Source organism: Mercenaria mercenaria, chromosome 12 (genome assembly GCF_021730395.1).
Source record: "Mercenaria mercenaria strain notata chromosome 12, MADL_Memer_1, whole genome shotgun sequence".
Classification (NCBI taxonomy): Eukaryota; Metazoa; Mollusca; class Bivalvia; order Venerida; family Veneridae; genus Mercenaria; species Mercenaria mercenaria.
Window position 1 is genome coordinate 55369832 of NC_069372.1, and position 25931 is coordinate 55395762.

Here is a 25931-nt window from a genome sequence, read left to right on the forward strand (position 1 = left end):
GGGGCCAAATCAATGTTTTTGCTTCTGCGGAAAAATTTAGAGTTTTTTGAAAACCCAATTTTTGATTGGGGGGCAGAGGGCTAAGGGCGGCACATCCAACCTTTGAATAATCTTTTGAACCATCTTAAAATTAAAACCCTGATCTTGTAATCCCCTCGATTTCGTTATATTTGGACTTGAATATTTCAGAGTTTTTTTCCCCCCCTTTTTTCAATGGGGTTTTTTCCATATCAAAAAGAACTTTTTGCAATTAAAGCCATGGTGGTGGTTTTCCCGAACTAAGTTTTTTTTTTAAAAATAAAAATTAAAAATCATTTCCTGCATAAAATTTTCTGATGCAAAATTCCAAAAGGTTTAATTTTTTTTTGGTTTTTTCGGTCATACAAAATGGGTTTTAACTTGGGTTTAAATATATTTAAATAGCACTTGGAGGGGTTTGGCAGTTTCCCCAAGCATATTCCCAATAAAATTTTTTCACGTCTCGTGAAAAGGGGAGGTTCGTTTGCTTCAACATACAATTTTTCAAAGGCAAATTTTCAAATCCCACGACAATACAAAAAACCTTGTTTAGGGATAAACCCAAACCCATTTGAAAAACAATTTTTTTTGGGCTGAACCTTAAACAACAAAAACCTAATCGAGTTTGGGTTTCAATCAAAGCCTATACATTTTAACAAAACCTTCAATCCGCCCCCAATCATTTTTTGGGAAATTTCCCTTTTAAAAAAGTTCAATGATTTCAAACATTTGGCTTTCGGGTATTTTATGTTGGTAAAAAAGAAATTTTTTTTATCAAAAAAACACAAAAATTTTTTGCTTGGGTCAACAACGGGAAATTTTTGTACCTTTTAGAAAAAAGCCCCGGGGTTCCAATTTTTTTTCCCCGCAATTGACAAAAGTGGCCCCCACTGATTTTTTGTTTGGGGAAAATTTTAAAACCTTTTTCCCCATCCCAATTTTTAAAACTTTATTAAAACCCCGCGGGTTAAATTTGGCTTTTCCAATGGGAGGGATTTTTTTTGAACGATAACAAAAATAGAAAATCACCCAAAATATAATGAAAAATCTGCCCTTTTTTGGACAAACTTTCCAATTTTATAAATTTTTTTCCTAAAAAGTGTGACAATAAAATAAACCTTGGGGGAACTCCCTGTTCCTGCCAAAAAAGTCAAAAAGGGATGGGAACCACACGAAATTTAAAAAGGCGACGGAAAAAATTTGGATATAAAGTTGGAAAACCCTTTTAAATCAAAGTCTTTTAAAAACCTTCATAATACCTTTTTCCCATGTGGGTTAAATGGGGTTTTTTTTCTAAATCGAAAAAGACAAACTAATGCTTTTTTTTAAACAAACATCACGAATAAAATTTTCCATCAAAAAAGAAAACAATTGTCGGCGCTGTTTGGGGCGAAAACCGCTTTTAAAGTTTGTAATTGGGCCTTGAATTCAAGATCCCAAAAACAGTCTAAATTGATCATACGTTCAAAGATTTTTTCCCATAAAAACTAAAAGGGAAAATCGTCCAAATTACTGGTTAGTGCTATTTTTTCCCGGGGTTTGGAATAACTAACTTCTCCCGGGAATCGGGAAAAATTCCATTTTTTTCCCATGTAAATTAAAAATTTCAAGTAGGAGTCTAAAAATTCTTGGGGTAAATTTTTTAAAAAGTTAAATAATAAAATTTGGTCTGGGCCCGGGTCCCAAAACGTGACATTAAAGAGTTCGTGTCCTAAAGAGCCCCAAGAAATTTCTGTGATTTAAAAAAGGTTTAAATAATCTTCACCCATTATTTGAAAAAAATTTAAAAAAGGGTTTTAATTTTCTTTGGTTGATTTATTTTTTGGGAAAATCTTTTACCAATTTTTTAAAGAAGAGTTTTTTGAAACGTTTAAACCAAATGTTTTGGGCAATGCCCCTCCTTGCTAAGCAATGGGACTGGCCCCGTTTTTTGGGTTAAAAGGGGAAACATTGAATTTTTTCCTTTCCACTTTTTTTAACGAACCCTTTCCCAACCTTTTTAACCAAAGACCTAGAATTAAGTTTTATAAAAGGAATGAATGCCATGATCTTTTTTTTGCTTGTTTTTTTTGTTCTTCGGGGCTTTTGCTCCGAATCTTAACTGCTTTTAGATTTTTTTTTTGTCGGGCCCTATATTGAATTTTTTTAAAGGCCCCCTCTACTTTTTTCCGGGAAAAACGGTCTTTCAAATCATCTTTACCAAGGCTTAATTTTTTTTTTTAAAACCCTTTTTTTAAGTTTTAGGAATGGACTTTTCAGCAATATCGACAGAAGAACCGAAAACCCCCCCCCAAAAGGACCCTAAAAATTTGTAAAATTTTCCCCAAATCCCAAAACATTTTTAAAAATTTTTAAAGTTGGGAAAATGTTCCCAAACGCTTTATTTAAAAATTTAAATATAAGGGTGGTCTGAAGGGAGATTAAAAGAAATTTTAAATAATAATTGGAAAAAGGCACTGCCATGAATCTTTCCCGTACTTTCCCTTCAAAACAAGAAAAATTTCGGTTGACAAAAAATTGTCAAATCAAAACAAAAAGGTTTTTACCCTTTTTTGCAGGAAGAAGATAAATTTTTGGAAATTTTTTTATTTAGTAAAACCCGAGGGCTTTCTTTCAATAAAATTTTTAATAATTTGACCTCAGTGTTTCTGGCAAACAGCCCCAAAAATTTATAAAGACCTTTTAAAACCCCATAAACAAAATTTTTTGGGAATTTTTTTAAAAAAGGCTTTAAAAATTTTTAAAATTTAGTTTTTAAATTTGGGGGGGTATAAAAAAAAGAACGACAGGTAATTTGGTCGATGCAAAGTAAAATTAATTCAAAAATCTGAATACTTGTATTTAAAAATTTTTTTTGGGGCGACAGGGATTATTAATAAAAATAATGTACCACCAGAACTCTATCAGTTGGGATTTAGAAAATTAACACTGAATAATTTTTGAAAGCTATTTTTGGGCCGTTTTTTTCCCTTAAAAAAAATTTTTCCCCGGACATAAGTGAAGGATTATTTTGAAAAGAGAAGGAGAATTTCCCTTTTTATTTTCTTTAAGGTCCACGGCAATTCCACTGGATAATTTTACTTTCCATTTACAATGGCAAACAAAAATTGAACGACTGGAAATTTAAAGTAAGTGTTGCAATTGGGCCCCAAGGGGGAACCTCCACCTTTGATCTTTCCCCCCCCCTTTTGGGTAGTTTTTCACTGGGCGGGGCAATAATGGGGGATCGCACACCTCCCCCCCCCCCCCCTCCCCCAAAAAACCGGGGTTTATATCCCAAAAAGGAACCGTTAAAGGTTTTTTAGGGATCATTTTAAACCCTTTCCAAACCCTTTATTTTCAAGGCAATTTTTTGTCGGGGGTTTTACTCATCCCAAAGTTGAAAAAAAAATTTGATGTAAACCTTTTGCTTTGGGCGAAAAGGGGAATTTGCGTAGTTGGGGAAAATTTTGTACAGCGGTGGAAACCTTTTGGGTTTAACGCTGCATTTTTAAAATACTGGGGCGAACAGGTTTTTCCCAACTTTTGGCTTTTTCGTTTTGAGGGTTTGGAACCCGGGACGAATCGTTTTCGTAGGGCGCATCAATACATTGGGGTTGAAATTTTTTTTGGGGTTAGATTTTTTTTATGGGAAAAATAAGTCGATTCATGAGGGAGAAACGAATTTTGCAATTTGGGAATTTGTCCCAGCTTCAGGAAATCCAATGCCCCGTGTGGAAATTTGACAAAAAAAAACTTCCTTTTTTATCTTTCCCCCTCTTGCAGTCCGAACTTGGGTGAAAGGGGGTCCCGCAATTCACCAAAAAAACGGGAATGGGAAAATGCAGGGGACATGTTCATGGGAAAGACCATTTTGGCCCGCACTTTGGGGGAAATTTTGATCAGCTTTAAAAGTTGTTTTCATTGTAGCCCAAAATTAAACAATTATAACAAAATTTAAAGAAAATTTTGGGAAATTTTACAAAATTTTTTTGACGAAGATAGCCAAAAGTTTATAACAGAAGGAAAAATGGGAAAGCCAAATGTTAAAAATGAAGTGTTCATTGGAAACTTTGCCTAGTTTTTATTATTTGGGTGGCCGGGCTAGCCAGCGGGGCTTTTTGGCGGGAATTCCGCCCCAATTTCCGTCTCCCAAATCCTCAAGAACAAAAACGAAACCCCCCCTTAGAGTTCAAGACCCGGGGGGGTACACTTACAAGTGTTAAAAAAAAAACGTCATCCCATAAATTATGTCAAAGCGCCCCCTTGTCAACCTCCACGAGCAGGGCCCCCGTAAAAAGTTTCTTAACTGATTTTTTGGGCACCAGCGACACCTCGAAATGTTTTCTCAAACACCAAAAAGGGGAGATACTTGACATTTTTAAAAGTTTCGTCGTGGGCTGAATTTAGAAAAAATCAGGGGAAATAGGTTTGAGCCAAATGGTCGGGGAGAAGAATTCCACCCCCTTGCCGTCAAAGGGCTGTTTCCGAAAGGGGGTCTTTAAATTTTTTTTTGTATTTTCCATGTTTTTAAAAAGTTTTTAATTCATCACCGCAACCCCCACCCCCGCGGGGTCCAACCCAAGGGGAAAAAGTAAAAAAAAGGGGGATATCCCCGCTTATAATTTAGGGGTACCCTTTTTGTATACTCCCAGATATTTTCAAACTTTTTTTATCACCACGGATTGCAAAAAAAACAATAAGGGAATTTAAAGGATTTTTCTACACCCAAACCCAAAATTTACCCTAAACCACCGCCTTCAGGGAAAAAAATGGGAAAAACATATTTAAAAGTGAATGTTCAATAACTGTGGAACGAAAATAAAATTTCCCGACGCAGTAAGAAAATGACAATAGGAGAGACATTAAATTTTTTTGGGGAAAAGCCAAAAATTGTACAATCTAGAAAAGAAAACACATAGATGTAATTTAAAGTGAAGAACAAGAAGATGCAAACGTAATTAAAGAGATTTCCTAGGGTCTTGGCATGACTAGCCGATTGATCGTATCGGGCCAATACGACCGCCTAAAACGTCCTACAAAAAAAACCGAATCAAGGCCAAAGATGTGTATTGGCATCCACATCCCGGAAAGAGGATGTACACATGTAAACAAGTACACATCATCTCCCCGAGATGCTATGGGGCACCTCAACATCCAGGATCCTCTTCTCCGGCTTACGGGCCGCCACCCACGGCAAACAGGTGGCTCCATTTTTGGGGGAGTCGTACCCCTCTGCATGGAGATACAGCCGGCATTTTCTATCCCCCGCCGGCAAGGGGCCGTATACAAAATCAAGATCACATTTCCTTTTTGATTTCCCTGTTTAATATTATTCTTTTGAAAAGTGTATGAATACAAAGGCGCTGTGACGAATAAATTTAATGGTGGAACTTAGAGAATAACTTTTCTAGTTAAGCATATGCAACATTTGCTTTAAACTTTCGTTTTGCCATGAAAACTCACTTACTTAGTTCAAAAAATAATAAACCACAGTGATTTGCATCCAGATATCGCGACTTCGATCCCAAGCTGAACGATTTAAATTTGACCGTGTGTAATTGTTCTCCAAATTCGAGTTCTATAAATATGTTAGTTACTTTATTCTTTGCAAGTAACTGTCAATATCCTCACATGAATCACAGGTGGAGGAGGAAATATTTCAGATACAAATGTCTTATATCAATCGTCACCGTAAACATAAGTCCGAGGGTCGAACGCACGATCCCGCGATCCGTGCATCTGCGCTCTCCCTACTGAACTAAGCGGACGGGCAACGCCGGTCAGTTACCCTTTCACATATTCATGGATTCTGCACCAGTAATTGATTTGTTATACACATGTACCTGACATTTTCTCCACGTGTTAAATAGTAGGGGAACGATTAATTACAAGTACGACTGTTTTATATTAAATAATCAATTATAACACACGTAACGCCCGGGGTAACAAACTTGTGACATTTGTTTTCAAAGTCTTGTGGTCAGCTTACTGATCTAAGTAGGTTTGCACTGCATTCATTTAGCTTTGATTGTATGTTTGTGTTTTGCATTGTTAAAGGATTATACATTATCAAGATAATATCAAATAGTAGCAATCACATTTGGTAAAGATTCAGGATGCAAATTATAATCATGTCGTAATCTACTAAACTGATTAGTATGAATGAAATGAAAAAGTTCTTACCTGTTTTAGTTGCCACAATATCCGACTGCTCTTCTATATTATTTCTATTTACTGTACAATAACATCCCATTTGTTAAAACAAGATGGCGCAGACTTTTCAGTCAACAAAGAAAATGTGATATTTTAGTCACTTTTACTAATTCCCGAATGTGAGATACCAAAGAGATACCAAAAGAGGTTTGAATGTTTTCGTGACAAGCATTTTTAAAATACGTTTTAGAAGAAAAGAAACTTATTATTAACCATATAATGACATTAATTGGGCTAGTGACCTTGTGAGAGAAACCGCCATAAATGGGAAGGCGCAAACGCCAACGTCAAAAAAGCTCACCCACACAGAAGCAAATAACAAAAAAGTACAGATTTTCTACGCAAACAGACACAGTGTTAAATACAGATTATACTGCTGATAGTGAGGGCGAGGGCACAGATTATTTCGAAACAACTGACTCTGATATTGAAACTATACACCTCTCTACCCCACCCACCACAACACCTTCAGTTATGAAGTTTAGCCAGGAAGATATAATAGAACTTAGTGGCAAGCTTGCTCCAATAATAGTCAGAGATCTAAAAACAGCACTAAAAAAAGAGAGCATCAAGGATCTCAAACAAGATATAAAGGAGATAGTGCAAAATGAGACTCAGGAACTGATGAGATTAAACTTTTAAAAAGTGAAATGATAAAACTCAAATCTGATTTAAAATCAGCTCATGATGAACACGATGAACTGGCACAATACGGGCGCCGAATGTGTCTAGACATTTCAGGGATCCCCGGTGATAACGGTAAATCGGATTCTGCAACACGCTAATGCTGTTGGATTGACCTTGACCTCTTCGGATATAGATAAGTGTCATAGAAAAGGGAAGCCAGTAGACAATTACAATAGAAAAGTTATTGTAAAATTTACAAACTCAAAACCCAAAGACACGATTGTATAACGCTAGAAAAGAAATGAGAGACGGAGTATTCCCCAGGAAAACTTGACCCCATATCGTGAGTACCTCAGCTTTGAAGCAGGCAATTAAAACGAGCAAATCTCGGACAAAAACAGGGGTTGCAGGCTGCAAACTCTACGTTCAAGTGCTGGGGAGAAGAGGGGCGTCTCTAAAAATAGGGACGATATTAACGCTATTAGAGGACTACACCCACTCTCAACTGCCTGTTTTGGACAGCTGTCAAATTATTAAACAAACCTTCATGTACTAATAGCGACCTTGTTGCACACATTCCTTTGTTTAGTACTTTTCATAGTTTGATTTTTCACTTCCTTTATTTCACCTGTGCGACGATATTTTCTTATTTCTGATTTGTATGCATGTTTTACACAAAATAATTGTTGCACATTTCCGAATTTCCCGGACAGTTATTGCAATCTAACAAATGCTATGTGTAAAAATTGTTTTAAAAATAAAATCCAAAATTTCTAGGTCATAAATATTTTCTCCATCAAAAAATACAACACGAAATAAACGTGCTTAAACTTCAAAGGGAACTAACTGTACCTATTGTTGTATTTTAAGAACATGAGTTCTTTACCTTTGTTTATACAATCTTTTTTGGAAATTGATAAAATGAGTTTTTTTTAAAATATTTGACATAGAATGTTTTGTTTGTTATCTGCCCCTTTTTTGCATACCTTTTTGAACCTACATTTTATGAAGGGCTCGTTTTTTTATTTCTGTTTATAGAATGTTATAACAGGCAAGAAAACTCTACTTTAGCATTGCTATATTCAATTTATTATTATTATTATTATCATTTTATTATTTTTAAACAATTGTAAGATTTCTTTTATAGAATATTGATGTTCAATTATTGTAAATATACTGATGGATTGTACTAAATTTATGTATATTCAATTAATGCAAGTACTTTTCTATGTATAAATGAAAGCAGCAAGTTTATTTGCGTCACTATTTTAACTTCACGTATGAATAAGAAGGTTTCGAGTATTCAGTATTGGTTTTAAAAATCCAAAAGATGGTTCAAAATTCTGAGACATGTATATTTTTCTTCAACTAGCCCAAATTTTTCTCACATTGTTGGAATTAAATGTCTCATCCGGGGAATTAGTTATTTTTTAGTTTTTTATTTAGATATGATCTTTCAAAATTTTATTTTAATTTTTTTTTTTCTACGTATCATTCTTGTTGAAGTAGTCCAAAATTGTTGTTCCCTGGTCTACCTTGTGCCCGCACGTACATAGCATTGTTTATTACATACACTTCCAGTGGTTGATAGAAATGAAACCAGTTGTACTTTACCCCAATGGGTGAAGATTTTAACTTCTTATTGATCTACCATTGGACTGTTTAAATATTAGAAAACAGCGAGTTGTGAGGCGAGTTGTATTTCATCAAGTCTATTATTTTTGATTATTTGGTTGCTAAAAGAAATATATACCCACCTTTTTTTATCTTCTTAGACTCCATTTTGCGTATTTTCAACATAGTACACTAAATCTTCATTCACTAGTATTAAAGTGCTTCATGTATGTAAAAATGCAAAATGTATTACTGTCTAGGGGAGATACGCCCTTTTGATTCTCCTATATTAAATAATTATATTATGTTGTAGTACAGAAAATCTTATTGTTGTTATTGGAGATGTTGAAGTGAATCCAGTACCTTTTAAATGCATCTTTTTCTAATCTTTCATCAAATATACGCAGCATTAGAAAAAAATTTGAATACATAAAAACTAATTTCTTAGCTTATGACATACTATGTTTTACTGAACAAAGCTATCTCTTGATATTACGAGGATATTTGAAATTAGAAGGTTTTGATACTATTTACAGGAAAGATAAATCTTCTTACTCGGGGGGGGCCTTCTTACCTATGTTCAGCTAAACTTTGGTCGAAAAGAAATCTACATTAAAAACATATTGCCGGAGTCTATTTGGATGGAAATTAAATGTGAAACAAGGAAATATTTTGTATGCAACTTATATCGGCCACCGAATTCGGCCGTTGAACTCTGGGACAGAATCAATATTTGGGATTGACAAAGCGCTCGAACTATCTATAATATAATTCTGCTAGAGGATTCAACGAGGATCAGTTAAATTTGAAAAAATAATAAACTTAGAGATATATTACTGTTGAATAATATGACCAATGTTTTTAAATGTACCCACTCGTATAGTGCTTATTCTCGAACATTATTTGACCCTGTTGCCTTAACTAACAATATTCATTTTTACATTCTGGAATTTTTTGAAACTGACAGAAGTATAAGTGATCATTGGGACATATGCATTTGTTAAATTACCCTTCCATCTACGACTTCTTTTAAAAGGACAGAATTACATCGTGCAGATTTTTTCAAACTAATAACGATATTCGTTTAACAATTGGTCTTTTCTGAATTGTAACGATATAAGTCTGCAACTGAAACTTTTAAAAAAAACCAATTTTTTTGATTTAGCAAAGTCATGTATTCCTACGAGTTTCGCAAAAAAACGACAAAATACAGGCCTTGGTATAACTCGGAAATTAGAAAAACTTCTCGACAACGCGACAGACAAAAAGGAAAAGCTGAAAATTCGGGAAAAAACTTCTGATTGGAATTCTTATAAAAAAATTAGAAATAAAGTCAACAGTATGAAAAAACATGCCAAAGAAATATTTTTCATTAATTTAGAATTTACCTTAAGCGATTTAAGTTCTTCTTATCAACGACAATATTGGAAAATTCAGACAGTTTGGGAAAAGATAACTCTTCGAGCTGTGAAACAATACCACCGCTTTCCCAAATCAGAGATTATCTAGCCTTTTCAGATACTGACAAAGCTAACACACTGAACGACTTCTTGTTTTTAATTTTAACAGTTGATGATTCTATCTCTAATTTGTCCCAAAATTTTTTGCTGAAAACTAACAAAATTTTAGAGCATAATCACTATTACAGAGCAAGATCACGGATGTTATTAAATCTTGTAGTAAATAAGCCAGTGGACCTGACGAAATTAGTCACGAATGTTAAAGGAAACTTGTTTATACAATTTTTTAAACCCTTTAGCTGTTCTTTTTTAATATGGGCTTTTCAACTTTATGAATATCCAAGCATTTGGAAAGATTCAAAAGTGATGCCATTATTTAAAAAGGAAGAAAAATCAATCCCATCGAACTACAAGACCTGTATCACTAATAAGTTGTCTCGGAAAAGTAATGGAAAGGATAAGGTTTTTAAATATTCATACAACTTTTTACATGAAATAAACTTATATAAATATCAAGCCGGATTTTCTCCCAGGCCACTCTACTGTTACCACCTTATCGATTCTATGATAGATTTGTAAGGCTTTTGACAAAAAAAATCGCATGTATAGTCTTCTGCGACATAAGCAAAGCATTCGACAGGGTGTGGCATAAAGGTCTTATCTTTAAACTGAAACAAACGGCTTTTCTGAAAAGTATTTACACTGGTTCTCAAACTATTTGCTTAATAGGAAAAAAAGAGTAAATTTTTAGGCACTTCATTTTCAGATGAACAATACTTAAAAGCCGGCGTGCCACAGGGCTCAGTGTTAGGGCCTTTGCTATTTTTAATTTACCCTCAATGATAAAGCCGATTCACTAATAGTATAACACGTTTATTTGCCGATTACGTTCCCTAGCGATTAGTTCAAAAGATAAAACTAATATAAAACACTATTAATACTGATTTAGAAATGTATCTATCTGGGCTAAACAATGGTTAGTGCAATATTAATCCGACTAAGACAGAAGTAATGTATTGTTCTCTGTCAAAAAAAAATAGAAATCGTCCTGCTATTTATTTTCAGACGACGCTTCATTTTTGTACTTACCATAAACACTTAGGTGTTACATTCAGTGACGACGGTACTTGGCATAAACATATACAAGATATAGCTTTGTCTGCATCAAAAATTTTAGGAACAATGCGTATGCTTTAATTTAAGTTAAAAAGGAACACTCTAAACCAGATTTATATATCATATCTGAGACCAATTACAGAATACGCATCATTGGTATGGGACAGCTGCACTCAATATGAAAAGGAAACGCTCGAAAAAATACAATATGATGCTGGACAAGGACTCAGGTTAGTATAAAGATGTTTCTCCACTTCGGTCGGTACGTATTACGTAAAGGATAGTAATAGTCTGGTTGGGCTTACATATAAACAAGTACTGCATTTCATATGTACTTGTCAAAGAAATGTATAAAGATAACGTTTATTGATAAAGAGCGATTACCGGTTTTGCAAAACTGAAACCGGTTTCGCCTAGTAATCGAATCGGATCTGATTAACCGAGTAATCGTCCCAGTCCTACATTATATTTATGGGAGAAAGTAGAAAATACTTCTGATTCTGGAATTCGAAGCACCTTTTGCAGATAAACAAGTATCGGAGCACCGTTTGATTAAGGAAATGTTTTCAGGGGTTTTTTTGAAATTACATTTTTAAAATTGCGTTTTCAAAGGAATGACGAAAGCTAGGAGTTCCGTGTTTTAATTCGCTTTTGGTCTTCCATATCTTTTCATGTTATAATTATGAATGCTAAAAAAATATAAAGGTTTAGCAACTTCTCTCGAAAAATATTTGTATAACAAGTTCATGTGAAAACAGGTTGTAAAACCCGGGGAATTGTAAATTCAGTAGGCACTCCTATATCAAATCACGTTTGTCTTCCCTTTAAAAACAACTGTTAAATTACGTAAAATAGAACATAATCGTACTTTTTCCCCCCTGGCACGTACATCGCGGATACCCTTCAGGGGAAGCGTTTACTTAAGAAGATGATAGTAAAAACAAAGTTTTTTTTTCGATTGCTCCTTTTTAAATTTTGATACAAGTAAGCGTGAGGGGTAATGTATTTAAAATTCTTAACCTGAAAAAGGGGCTAAGCCAAAATTCCGTATTTTTTAACAGTAAATCTGATAAAACCCAGGTTGTATACACCTTTCTTTTTGTACCCCTGACCCGTTTTGCTCAGAGGGGGGCGTTGGCTGGGACGGGGGGTCGGGGTTTCGTCCCGGCGGGGGTATGTTCCCCGTGACGTTTTGTTTAAAAAGACATTGTGTCTGAATTCTTTCTTCTCCACCTGTTTCCATGGGGGGAATTTGGATTTTCTTGGGGGAAAAAGGGTTTTACGGTGGTCCAGGAGCACTGGTTAGGTTAATGGCCCCGTTACATGACTAAAATACTATTGAAAACCTTTAAAACCCCCAAACAAACAAACTCGTCATGTTCAAAAGTTACAAGGTTACCCCAGTAAAGGGTGGATCCATACCTTAAAAATTACAAATAATTCGATGTACATAAACCACGAAAATACCTGCTTGAATATTTTTGTACTTGCCTTCGGCCTTAACCTGTACGTTGACTTCCCCCAAAACCCAAAATTCGCTTGGATTCATTGAGATGTTTGAAGTAGTGTATGTAAGTTATCTCTGAGAAGCTTTAATAACAAATTACTACAGGAGATAATATTATTTTCGGTTTTTTGAATAGTAGTTTTACGAAATACCTTTTTAAACTCATCTGACGAGTTTGAAATAGGGAAAAAAGATCGCGAAAATGTTTAAAAAATTTCCCTTTAAGCGAAATTCTTTATTAATTTTTTTAAAAAATGAAGCTGTAGTTTCATAATGAGAATCCCTCGAAACAGTAAAATATCCCCCCACCGAGTAAAATTCCCCATCCCCCTATCACCGTTTCGGATCAGCACCTCGTGCCTGGGCCCTGGTTTAAAATTATAAAAACCCCTCCCAGCCCTTTGCACGGGCTTCAGGTGTCAATACCCCTTATGCCACAACCCGGTTTTCGGGGGGTGCAAAAACCCAGCCCCTAGCATCGTCTTGGGGTGCAACCCCTTTAATGCACCTTACCCTTAGGTAAAAGTCCATTAAAAAAAAGTTTAATGGACTCATTTTTTTCAACGGACAAAGATAATTCTTTACTTTAAAGCCCGGGACCTAGCAATATCTAAGGGTTTTAAGCTACAAATAGTATATCTTCAGTGGGAGAGTGCTTCGGTTGTATGCTTAAAGTTGTCATACAATCACGGACCTCGTCCTATATGGAAATAAGTCATTTTGAAAAACTTTTTCAGTTTTTCTTTTCCCCTTTTTAGCCGTGCATTTTAAAGTATGCAATTCAACGAATACTCCCCGGTGCATTTGGTTAATAATTTAAAGGAAAACCCGATTAAAAAATGTCGGGAAAAATAAAATCGGATACTTTGGGCCTGAACCATTGAATGATTTTTTAATATTGTTTTTTGGAAAATAGGGTTTCACCCCTTAAAAAGGAAAGTTAAAAAACGAAGAGCAAAAGTAAAACAATACAATATAAAGCAAAAAAGCTTTTTATATGTTATTATTTTTTATTTTTTTTTTTCAAAAGATATAGAATGTACAAATGTATGATTTTTTATAAAAATATTTAAAAGTCAACAATTCAAAGAAGAATGAACAAACAATAACGTCCTATTTCATTTCCCATTAAATATTCACTTTCTGTTTTATGTTTATGTTTTTTTTATTGATACATTGATAAATTTTAAAGTGTGTTGATAACGAGCCATAAAGCTGCTGTCTCGGAGATTAATGAAATTGAAATAGCTAAAAAAAAAGGTTTGGGATAAAGATTTATGATAAAGGTCAAAATTTGAGGGAGGGTCAAGGGTTCATGAAAAAGGTTATTGCGTAAAAAATTTTTAGGCTATTTCGTATATATATGTAACTTAAAATTTGATTAATATATTTAAATTTGTTTTGTCCATTTCCCTGCTACGTCGTGCCTTTGTGGCGTTTTAGGTGCCTTGGTTTTGAGTCATTGAGTAAATTTTTAAGGGTTTTCAAGGATTTGTTTTTGGTTTTACACGAGCTAATTATTTTATTCATACAAAGTTTTCCCTGTTTTAACTTTTCCGTGGAAAGGTTTACCTGCGTAACGATTTGCATATCATATAAAATTGGTATCCCCCCCCAAATGGGTTTTGTTGGGGATGCAAAAATTAAAAGGTTTTAATATAGAAGCAATAATTTTATTACTTTAATTAAAAACAGAAGTCTAAAAACCACAATCAAGTAAAATTTTGAAAAAGGGTAGTGCGGATGGTGGGGATTAAACTTCCCCTTTGATAAATATTCCGGAAGGTTTACAAAAAAAAAAGACAACCGGGAAGAAAATTTCTGAATCTGAAAAAATTTAATGATATGTTGAAAATGGTTTGTTAAGCCCGGATATTGCTTTGATAAATTTTTGGGCTATTGGTATAGCTTGTTTTGTTTTATCTCCCTTTTGTAAGGGTTTTTAAAAATTGGGCCATTATCTTCAAATTGACAATGGATAGTGAAAACCGGATATTGCTTGATGAATTTTTGGCTAGGGTATAGCAAATATTTTAGTTTATCTGCCTTTGTATGTTTAAATTTGGGCCATTATATTTAAAAAAAATTACTGAAATGTTTTTTGTGAACTATGGGAAAAGGGTGGAAGGTGGGTGGGGGCGGTGACCTGGTGAGGATACAACACTTCACATGTTGATAGTAAATACTGATGGAAAATGAAAATGAAAGTAAAACGTTGGCGGGGATGACTGAATGAAGAAGCAAGGTGTGTGTGTGTGTGAGTGTGTGTCGGGGTGGGGGGCTGTGGGGGGGGGGGGGGGGTGGGGGGGTATATTTGCATGTTGGAAAACCAGGAAAGATTTAGTCGAAAACAAAAAATGGGGGGGGGGGCCTGCCGGCGGTGGGGGTGCCCGTAGGGACACAAACTTCACATTGGCAAAAAATTTATTCAGGGAGGAACATGAAAAAAGTTCATAAAATTCTCCCAGTTGGTTTGTTTGTTATTAAAATTACTTGGTTTTTAAATATTAAAAGGCCCAATAACTTGAATTTATGAAGAGCTCCTGAGAAAATTGTGTGTGCACTATCGCATTTAGGTGGTCAATTTAATTTTCATAGTTCTAGGTCAAATATGTTTTAAGTTATGAGGCAGAAATTGCCATATTTATACTACCATACGAAGTAAACACTAGTAACTACTAGGAGCTATAACTCTGGTGTGGTGTTCCTTGAGCAATCTGATTAAATAAAGGGGTCGCATTTCCCTATGGTGGGAACATGATAGAAGTTTCTAAAATTTTCCCAAAAACCATTTCCCTAATAGGGCCCCGGATAGACGGGGGAAGTTTAACAAAGGGTATTTATGTGATACCCCCATTGTTCTCTCTTTGTTCTAACAGTCACTAAAAGAAAAGGTCACAAAAACGAAATTGAATGACATCAAAGAGAAAGAACCGTTATGCGTCCTTAACCTCTTTCCGGGGGCACGGAGGGGACCGACGGAAAGGAGGACGGACCACCAATCTTATCCTCCCCCCCGACGGGGGATAAAAGGAAAGGGAGGTTTGGGTGAGTGGGAGGTTTAAAGAAAAAAATGGAGTAGAAAAGTGTATTAACCCTTTATATACTGATTAAAATGTTGTTTTTTGGAGTTTTGCTAAATAAATCTTCTATCTTTGAGCCTTTCTGGGTGGAAAGCTTTTTTTTTTTATACTGTTTCGTCTAAATTTTTGAAAAAGGTAAGTGCGAAGTTGGCATCCCCTTAAGCGTTTTAAAAACCGCATATCCTTTGAAAGGTTCTGGTGGGTCCAAAGCGGTGTTTTGCCCCTCCCCCAAAATCCTTTTACAACCCCTCTCTTTTACTATGAGAAGGTCGGGTGCTTCCCATATTATTTGCCGGCCCGGGGAGGTGCCCTTTGTGTTTTTTTCCTTTGGGTGCGTGCGTGCGTGTGTATGTGTGTGTGTGTGTATGTGTGTGCGTGCGTGCGTAAGTTTACTGTGATTTGCAGTGTAGGGAGACCACCTTTTTGGGTCGGTTTTTCCTTTTTTACCTTCCTTTGCCTTGTTCACTTTCCCCAAATCCCCTTTTTTATTCCCTCTTTTCCCCGCTTTTGTTTTTTTGCAAAAATTTTAAAAAATATATTTGTTAAAATTTTTTAAAGTACCGCTTTAATGTCTACGTTAATTTCTTTTTTTTTGCTGTTTTTGTTACGGCCTATTTTTGCGAAGGACTCTTATCCATGGTTTGATCCTTGCTTTGGGGAAAGTTTACATTTCCCTTTTTTCCCTCTGTAAGGAAAATGGAAAATTTTCCCTTTTTTCATTTTGATTATTGGAAAATTACATGATAAGTGTTAACTTTGAAAATATTTTTTTATATAGCACAGACACTTTATCTAAATTTTTTTTAAAAGTATTTAAATTAAAAAAAAAAGGGTTTTGCAAAGGAATAAACCGGAAAAGGCCAAACTGTCTCGAACCCAAATTTTCCCTGACGGTTGCTGAATTTTTTTCATTTATTAAAGCCGCGATTTTACGGGTCGCCGAACCCCTGTTTTTTACTTACAATCCTTTAAAGTCTCTGCAAAAGTTTGAAAAAATTTAAAAGGTCATCTTATCTCGTTAATATTAGCATTACATAATGTTTTAATGAACACTGCAGTGACAACGCAGTACTGTTTAATTTAAAATGAAGAGTTATTAATTTTAAATCAGAAGGAATTATAGATATCGATTAAAAATTCATATATTTAGTACACAACCCAGGGGCGACTTTAAAAACTAATTAAGCCTCGGCGTTTGTGAAAAAACCCCTTTTCGGGTATTAACAAGTATATATGTACGAAATGCGGTTGTGCGAATTAGGATCTCTTTTGGGAAATTAAAGGTTAATTATGTAAAAAAAAATAGAATAGAGGGCTTTGGTTAGAGCAGTGGTAACAAAGAAAAAGGCGCAGATTTTGAAGTTATAAAGTGACGCTGGAAATATTTGTTTGAGAAAAAGACCCAGTATTTCGGGGGTTACTTAAAAAGGAAAATTTTTAAATAATTCCTTTTTTTTTCCTTTTTTTTAAAATTTTTTGGCAAACATTTTGCAATAGGCGATTTAGATTATGTCTTTTGGTTTTAGACGTTTATATTTTTCTAAATTTTTTTGTTTTGTTTTTTTTTTCCTGTCCTGAAAAAATTTAAAACGCGAGTATATGGGTTAACGGAGGATTTTTAGTTTAAAATGGGACCCCTCCTTTCCCCCCCTTTTCCTTGGTAGTCCATTAAATACAATCCTTGCATGGAGAGGGGACCACGAACGGGGGGAGACAAAATGGGGTCCCTGAACACACTATCCCCAATAAACATAACTGTTTAAAAACAACTGGGGTTAAAACGGGAAAGTGAAAGGGTCTTTTAAGAAAATGGTCGCTAAATAGACGTCGTTTTTCCCAAGCAAGCTTGACTGTTATTGCTTTTATTATAATGTGGCTTATACAATTGTTTTAAAACACATGTATGAAATGCTCTGAATCCTGTGCATACTCTATTTAGTTTCAAGAAACCCATTCACCGGTGGGGACAAGTATCCGAGTAGGTTCTAGTTGTGCTACTACCTACAATAAAGGGATGGGAAGAGGGGGAAGGCGTTTCTTTTTTCTTTACATCCCCCAATTTCAATATGCTACAAATCTAAAAGGAGGGAAAGGGCGTTTCTTTTTCTCTTAATCACGCCAATATCAATTGCTACAAAAAAAAAAGGGGGGAAAGGCGTTTTTTTTCTCTACACACCCCAAATGCTTTTTTAATTGCTTCATACTCTTAACTCCAAGAGCTAAATATGAATAAGTATGAAAGCCTAGAAACCCCTGTCAGTGGGATTTTCTCCAACAAAAAATTAACAAAGTTATGCAACATTCATGATGAAGTTGAAGAAAAACTGCTGTACGTATATTCAACAGAAATTTCGTTTGAATCTTCATCAAAATGACGACTGTTGCTACGACTATTATTGTTATATTACAATGAAATTGGCTTCAATGAAATATAAGTTTTTCTATAAGATATTGCTGAATTCTTTTTTCTGGTGGTAAAATTTCGCGCGATTTTTGATAAAATTGAAGTTTTGTTCCCGTGTATACATGATTAAATTTGGAAATTAACATTTCAAAACGCAGCTGGGGGGTTTCGAAATACTCTAACCTGTTTACGGTCATCGAAAGATGATAAAAGTGCACTATGGGACGGTGGCCATCATGTCCAGGTTTTCGAGAAGGACCAACATGGTTTAAAAATTTAAATTTAGCTTAGTATGTAATAATATTGTGTTAAATTTACAAATTCTTTATTGTTAAACAACAAGGTTTGTTAAAAGCTGTTTCGGGTTTCATAAACTAAAAATTTAAAAAGTATCTTTTTCAACAAAAATAATGTAGTATTTACCTTTTCTAAAATTTAAAAATTGCTTATTTTTCTTTTCTTAAGAGGATACATCGTATAAAACGATGAAACTGTTTTAAATTTTCCACACCCTTTTTTTAAAGGGCGTTGTCTTTTCGCGAACAAAAATTTACTCAAAACAACACAACAAAAAAGCATAATCGTGTCTCTAAACCTTTTTCGTGTTAAGATAAAAAATTATTTTGGATTTTTTTTCAGCTTTACAGTAAAGCAGTATCAACAGTTTTTCCACTACGTATTTAGTGATGACTTTTGGTCTGTGCCCGCGTTAGACAGAATACTTTATAAAGGGTCTTATAACGGTCGCACCTGAAGTGCCCGTTCTAAGCGGGTCACATATTAAGGTGACCGCTAACAGGTTAGACTGTTGTATTTTACTCTTTTATGCTGTTCCGTATTTAAATTATGCATAATATCAAAAAATTATATTAATGTTTTAAGTTCCTTCAATCCTTTTTGAATGCATTTTTTTAGTGACGATGATTTAAACCGAAAAAAACCGTTGTTACCGCATGAATTAAAATTTATATTATAACACGATCCTGCGATTTTTCGGAACAATTTTCTGTAAATTTTCAGACTTGTTCTTGCAAACGCTTTTACAATTCAAGCAAGTTAGAAATCTATCTTTTCTACTTCCCCATAGGAAAACGTCGGAAACGCATTACAATTTCCAATTGGAATGAGCTCTTTATACCCTTTTTGTTGTGTAAAAAGATTTTTTCGGTAAAAAACATATTACCCGGGAAAATGGGGGGGTACAGCCTAGACGTACCCACCTTTTTTGGCGTACCTACCTTAACTTCATTTTTTGGGTAAAAAAAAGATACATAATATTTTTAAATGGGTTTTTTTTCTCCCGGAAAAACATATAGCAGGCAACTACCGTATTTTCGTTGATAGCCTTGCGAAAAAAGGGAATATCTAATCCTTTGGCGGCCGCCAATTATGCAATTCGCCAGGCTTGAAGTTTTTGAAAAACCCCAAAAAAGACGTCACTCGACCCTTTAGTATTTCCCGGAAATAAATACAAAAAAAATAGAAATGCAAAACTTTAAAACGAAAACCGCATTTTTTATTTGTAATAGAGGGGCAGCGCAGGGGTCCCCGTCAAATGTATGTGGTGGACTTTTTTTTTTTTTTTTTTTTTCTTTTTGGGGGGCCCAATTTTAGCCCTTTAACGAATTGAAATTACCGGGGTTTATAAGATGCAACTTTTAATTTGAAAAAAATTTGAGCCCGGTAAACACAAGTCCCCCCGGGGTCCGTAACGGACCCGGGTACATTTATAATTTTTGGAAATCATCAAATCGCTCAAAATTCATTTTTGATGTGTTGAAGTGTCGCATATGCCCCAGATGAAGTACAACAATTTTTTAGAGCTGCAACCCAGACATTTTTAAAATATTTTCAAAAAAAAATTTGTATAAAAAATGTTTTTTTACGGAAACGGTGAAAGGCTTTTAACGTAATACGTTTTAGTACGTTAATGCTGCGGAAAGGATATTAACTGACAGAGGTTATTACATGGGTGTCTTTTCATATTTAATTTATTAAACCAGTTGAATGAAATAAAATGTGAGGCTTTGCCAGGTATTTTGTCAATTTTATTCAACGAGTTTACTAAATTCTATATGGAAAGGCACAAATGCAATATTCCTTTTATCACGTGTTAGCTTTTCCTGCTGAAAATACTTATTAGCTGATATATTAAGTGATATTAATGCAATATTGTGAAATATATACAATATCTTATAACTCAAGATGTTGTGATTTAAATTTGCCTATCTGAAAATCTGCACTGAAGTTAATTACTTTCAACATCTATTAACATACAATTTTTTTTTTTTAAATTACATTTCATTTTTTAATTTTTAGAAAATAGGAAAAAAAATTTTTAATGAAAAACCCTCATATTAAAGGGAATACACATTCATAGAGAACGGCTAATTTATAAAACATTTAAAAGACACTTTTTTTAAAAAAATTATTTTAAGGGCCCACCCAAAAATTAAGTCATATGGCATCATTCCAGCTTTTTATGGTGGAGGAAGACTACAGTTGTCCCTTCATGCATTATTTCAGGCTCAACAGGAGCCTTGGTAAAACCACCGACCTACCGTAACCAAGTTGAATGGCTTCCTCACTTTAAAAGGGTTCTTACAAAAAAGGGGGTTTTAAACCCAGGGGATGGGGGTTTGAGTCGGTCAGCGACCAAAAACATTTTGGGAAAGGAGAAATTGTTTTTTTTAAGCGTTACAGCTTTTATCTGTCTCCATAACATAATAAAAAAGTGGAGCGAAGAAAAAGAAAGTAAGCCATATGGATATGCATGAGAGTGAACATATTATATTGGTACTACGTTATTATACAGGGGGTTGTAGTTGAAAGCCTCACCAATTTTAAATTTTTAGTTGTTGTTTAAGTGCTTTCGAGGGGGTTTTAATAGTAATGTTTTTCCGTATGTAGTTCTGTAACCCCTGGTTATTTTTAGATGATTTTTCGGGACTTTAGGCTATTTATTGGGAAAAACCGACGATCAAAATTTTTAAAATCGGGAGTTCAAAGTAAAAATAAATCACTTTAGGAGGTGATTTAGGTATAGGACCCAAAATTTTATTTTAGGTTTGTCCTGGGCATCTGAGTCACAAAAATAGAATAACTTGTTTAAAAACACAAAAATTTATCATTTTTCTAGAGGTAAGCAATTGGTAATGGTTTGCATTTGCTTTTTAAAATATTTATTGCATTTTTAAATTTTTCAACACAACAAAAAATCTAAAATCTGGTTTTATTCCATCTGGAAAGGGTTTGAGAGCGATTAATCAAAGTTGTGGGAACTAGTTTCGCGATCGATTTTAGATAATGTAACAACTTAAGACACAAGAATCTTTTTTTGAGGTTATCGGCCTGACAAAATTGCAGGGCTTTTTGTACTTCTTTATTTTTCGAGTAAATTTTCACGTCAATTTTATACTGTTTTAAATATTTTATTTTTTTTTTTTTTTTCAAATTTTTTGTGAAGGGGTCATGATTTGTTTTATTGTTTAAAAAGAAATTTAACATGTCTAGTTTTTGAAAGAAGAATCAAGGAAATTTCATATTACAAACTTAATATTTTGGGGCATAAAAATGTCCTATACCCCGGGACACCTCATCCAAATGATTATATTTTAGCTGAATCTACTGAATCCGCATCTAGAAATAACAAGCGGTTACGGAACTACATACCGAGTACCATTACATATTGAACGCCCCTCGTATTCTCACTATTTATCAAGTTAATTCACTTAACATTCTTTGACGTCTCGTTTTTAAACTGACAGAAAAGCCCCGTAAAAAATCAATCAAAAAAAGATAGTATTTACCATCAAAGATTCTTTGACACATATGGGATGTTGGACCGGCTTTTAAAATGTTCCGATGTCTCCCCTGTTCTATATGTGGTTTATGCAAAGAGAGCTGTGCTTGTTCCTGTCTATGTTTCACATTGTCTAACAAAATGAAGAAAGCAGATACTTTAAAATTGAATTTGATTTCTTTGAACAATGGCAACGCGTTCGTGTTACGTACCCCTACACACCATTGTGATATATACATGCCTGTCGAGCAAACGTAAACATGGATATAGAATATGTTACATTTATAACAGAATCTAGAAAGAATGACATTTCTTCAATTTGACTTAAGTACGTGATCTAAACGAAGATCTGAGAATGACCCATTCACATTAGTCGTCTGTTTAAATTTTTGGGTTTCCCTTTTTTCTATTTTTATTTTCCCCAAATTTTTTTATTTGAACCAATCAGGGGATTTTTTCAACAGCTTTGGCTGAACCTTTAAAATTGGTGAATGTCAAGGGGGGAGAAAAAAGTGCAGTCGCCCGGGGGTCGAACCGGGACCCCCTCGCTTACAGGGTGGTGCCCCGACTGACTAACCCGGGTGTCTAACACCCTTTTGACCAGTCCTACCATACATGATTTTTTCTCAAAAAACGAAGGGTAGTTGCGATGTGGCCGCCAAATTGTAAAATTGAAAACCCCCGGGTAAATATAGATTTTTTAAATTCTACTTTTGCTTACAAAATGTTGTAAGTAGGGGCGATTGGGACCGTAAAAGGGCATAGAACGGGTTCAATAGCAGTTTGGACCTTGTCGTAGCGTTAATTGGGGCTGTACTTTAGTCAGGCTGGACACATCTTAAACATCACTACTGTGACATATATACTTAGTAGTGTATAAAACATGATTACTGTTAAAACTATTCAGTACTTTAAATCTATTGCTTTTTTGTTGATAATAAATTTCCTTACAGGTTTGGTATCATACACATTTTTTCATTAAGTGCCCTTTTTTTGAAATTTTCGGGGCACTCTCAAAATTATACGTTTGGGGAAAACCCAAATTCTGAAAAGAAATTTAACATTGATGTGACATAGGAGTCAAATAAGTCTAATTGTTGATATATCAATAGAAAAGTATATTTCTTTTGTTAGAAAACACAGTGCAGCTATAGACTTTTATTCTTTTTCCGGCTAAAGTGTCTATTCGCTTTCGAAATGTACCACCCAACAGTAATACAGATTCTACATAAAAACTATTAAATCTACGATTTCAATTCAATTCCCACTGAAATTCATGCAAATTTTCTGCTTCAATTTATAACACAGAGAAGATTCATTTAAAAAGAATTGGACAAGATTAGTGACATACATAATCTCCCCAGTCCGAAGTCAATTACTTTATATGTTAATAGTTTGAAAATTTTTTGTCAAATGCGATGTCTAAAGGACGCACTTGGCAGTTACCAAGTCACAGTTGCTTTAAAGTGCAAGGCCTTGGACTTGGTCTGGGCTCGGGAGGAAACAGATGAGACTCCCAAAACTGAAAAAAGAAAATGAACTACACCAACAACGCCGCGACGACACGGTCACCCCTATACAACCCCCGTGGCATCAAGAAGGGCAAAAAATTCGCAGCCTTTTCCGTGACTCGGAAGAATTTTTCTAAAATAGGGGAAATAAATAATTTTTGAAAAAATAATTTAACAATTTTGCCCATTTTATATACCAGTTCTAAAAATGAGCAAAAAATTCACCGGGGATACCCCTTTTGTTTCTTTGTAAAAATAGTCACTTTGATAATTTAAAATAATTTATGATCTTGGACAAAAATTTACTTTGCAAAATTTTATATTTTTTTTGAAACAACATCCTGGCGACAGAAAAAGGAAAAAAAAACAGACAATTTTTAATCAACGTTAAATGTTTGTATTATTTTGAAACTGATAAAGTCCCCCCAAAGAGTACGGGTCACTTGCTTTTATATACATGAGCATACAAACACCGCACAAAATTAAAATTTTCATTTCGGGGTACAATTTCTTTTTTAAAAAAAATTGCCCCTTGTTTAGATTTTTTTGGGTATTTATCTGCCGGGGATAAGAATAGATTGATAACGCAGGTATGAAAAAACGGGTAAGATTAAATTAAGTTTGCTTTTCTTAATATGAAAGAAATGTGCAAAAAAATCACTATGTCCGGGTGAAGGGGACCGAACCAAGGCAAATGCTGAAACTTGAAAGTTTCTCTAAACAACCAAAGTAAATAAGAAGAACGAGTTACATTAAATTTTGAAAATTTTAACTATTTAGGTTTTGTAGTCATGTAAAGGTGTTCAAGGGGGGGGGGCCCGGGACCTGCGATGCCGCCATCTTTTTGTGTTGGAGTCTATGCTATGTTGTGGGATAGGGGGAGGACCCTTTCTCCCCCCCCACTACAAGGGTAGGGGGAAAGAAACTTGGACTCACAAAATGTTAAAGTATAAATAAAAATTGAATGAATTTTTTTTCATTTTAAACTTGTTCTTTTTATATGTAAGACTATAAGCCGAATTTATGTACTGTCGAAGGGGGCAGCACCGAGGACCTAAAGGACTTTGAGGTTACTTACAAAAAAATTCCCTTTTAAATCAAACCCGAAAATTTTTCCGAGACTTAAAAAAGTCGTAAATTAGTTAGTTTTTTTTTTTTCATTGATTTGATAAAACTCTTAAAAAACTATGAAGTATCTAGATACTCATAACCCCTTTTCACACCTTTTTTTCCTACTGCCCGATGTGATTTCTCGTGGTCTCGCCTTTTTTGTAATATTGGACCCAGTTTTGTCCGTGAAAGTTTTTGCTAAAAGTTGTTGTCAGTCTGGGGAAATCCTGTCGGTCGTTTAAAGACCCCCCTAATCTAAAGACCCACGTTTTATTCACTGAACTTCGCAAAAACATTGGTTTTGTTCGTTTTTTAAATTCCGAATTAAAAGTGTTTTTACAAAGTTACTGTTCTTCAAATTATTCAGGTATCTTTTTGTGTAGTTTTAGAACATAGATAAAAAACCCCGTGAAACAAAATATGGCTTTAATCAGCTTAAACATCAAATATTTGCTAGTGTACATTTATTCAATACAATGTTAAACATTAAACATTTTTTCGGGGTAATATGTCACTGCGATGGATCTAGATACTACTTTTTCTAATTTTTTTTTTATGCAAAACTGAAATTACCCCTCAAGCAAAAAATTAATTTTTTGTGGGACCCCTTTAACTTGTAAATAGAAAAAAAAAAAATACACACAAATTCCAAAAAAATTGTACAAAAATTTAGATTCTTCAAGAAAAAAATTTAGCAGATTTGAATGAAAGCATTTATTTCATTTGGGTTTAAATTTTCGTTTCTCACGTGGGAAAACCCATTTTTTTGAAGTTGGGGTTTCATTAATGCATAAAAATGGTTTTTGTTTTTGACTCAAAAATGTTAATATTTGTAAATTTTAAAGCTCTGTGGGATGCATACCCATATCACGTAGACTTAAAAAAATAAATTAAAGTTTTTTTATGGAAACGTCGCCAAAATTTCGACGGAAAATGGGATTCGAAAAACTTGTACATGTAAAATTGGTTGGAGGGGAATAGAAGTCATTAATTTTTATAACGTATTTTATTTTTAAAGGTACGTTAAAAATTTTGAGATATTAAAAAGAAAACCACCTATTGTTCCCCCCATTTCCCCGTATTTTTCGTTGTGTTTAATTAAACATTAAATGTTCATTAAAAAACAGCGGTATATAAATTTTTCTTTGCTAAAATTCCCTTTTGCTCCAAAAAAAAGTACAATATGCAGGGATTTTAGGCATTTAGAAAAATGTTTGAATGCCAGAAAATAACATTATTCATTTGAAAATGTAACTCTCCTGTCTTCGTAGGGCATCACTGGTCATATTTTTTTGAAACTTTTTAAAAAAGTTTTTAGGGTGTTAAACAAAAATTCATTTTTGGGTTTATTTTATTGTCAGTATCGGGGGGGTGTCACGATTTCTTAAAAAAATAATGATTCAGTATAAGATAACAGGTCTTTCAATTTTGGGGGGTTTTGATGTATGGCAAGAGGTGCCTCGTCACGAAATCACACACTTTTG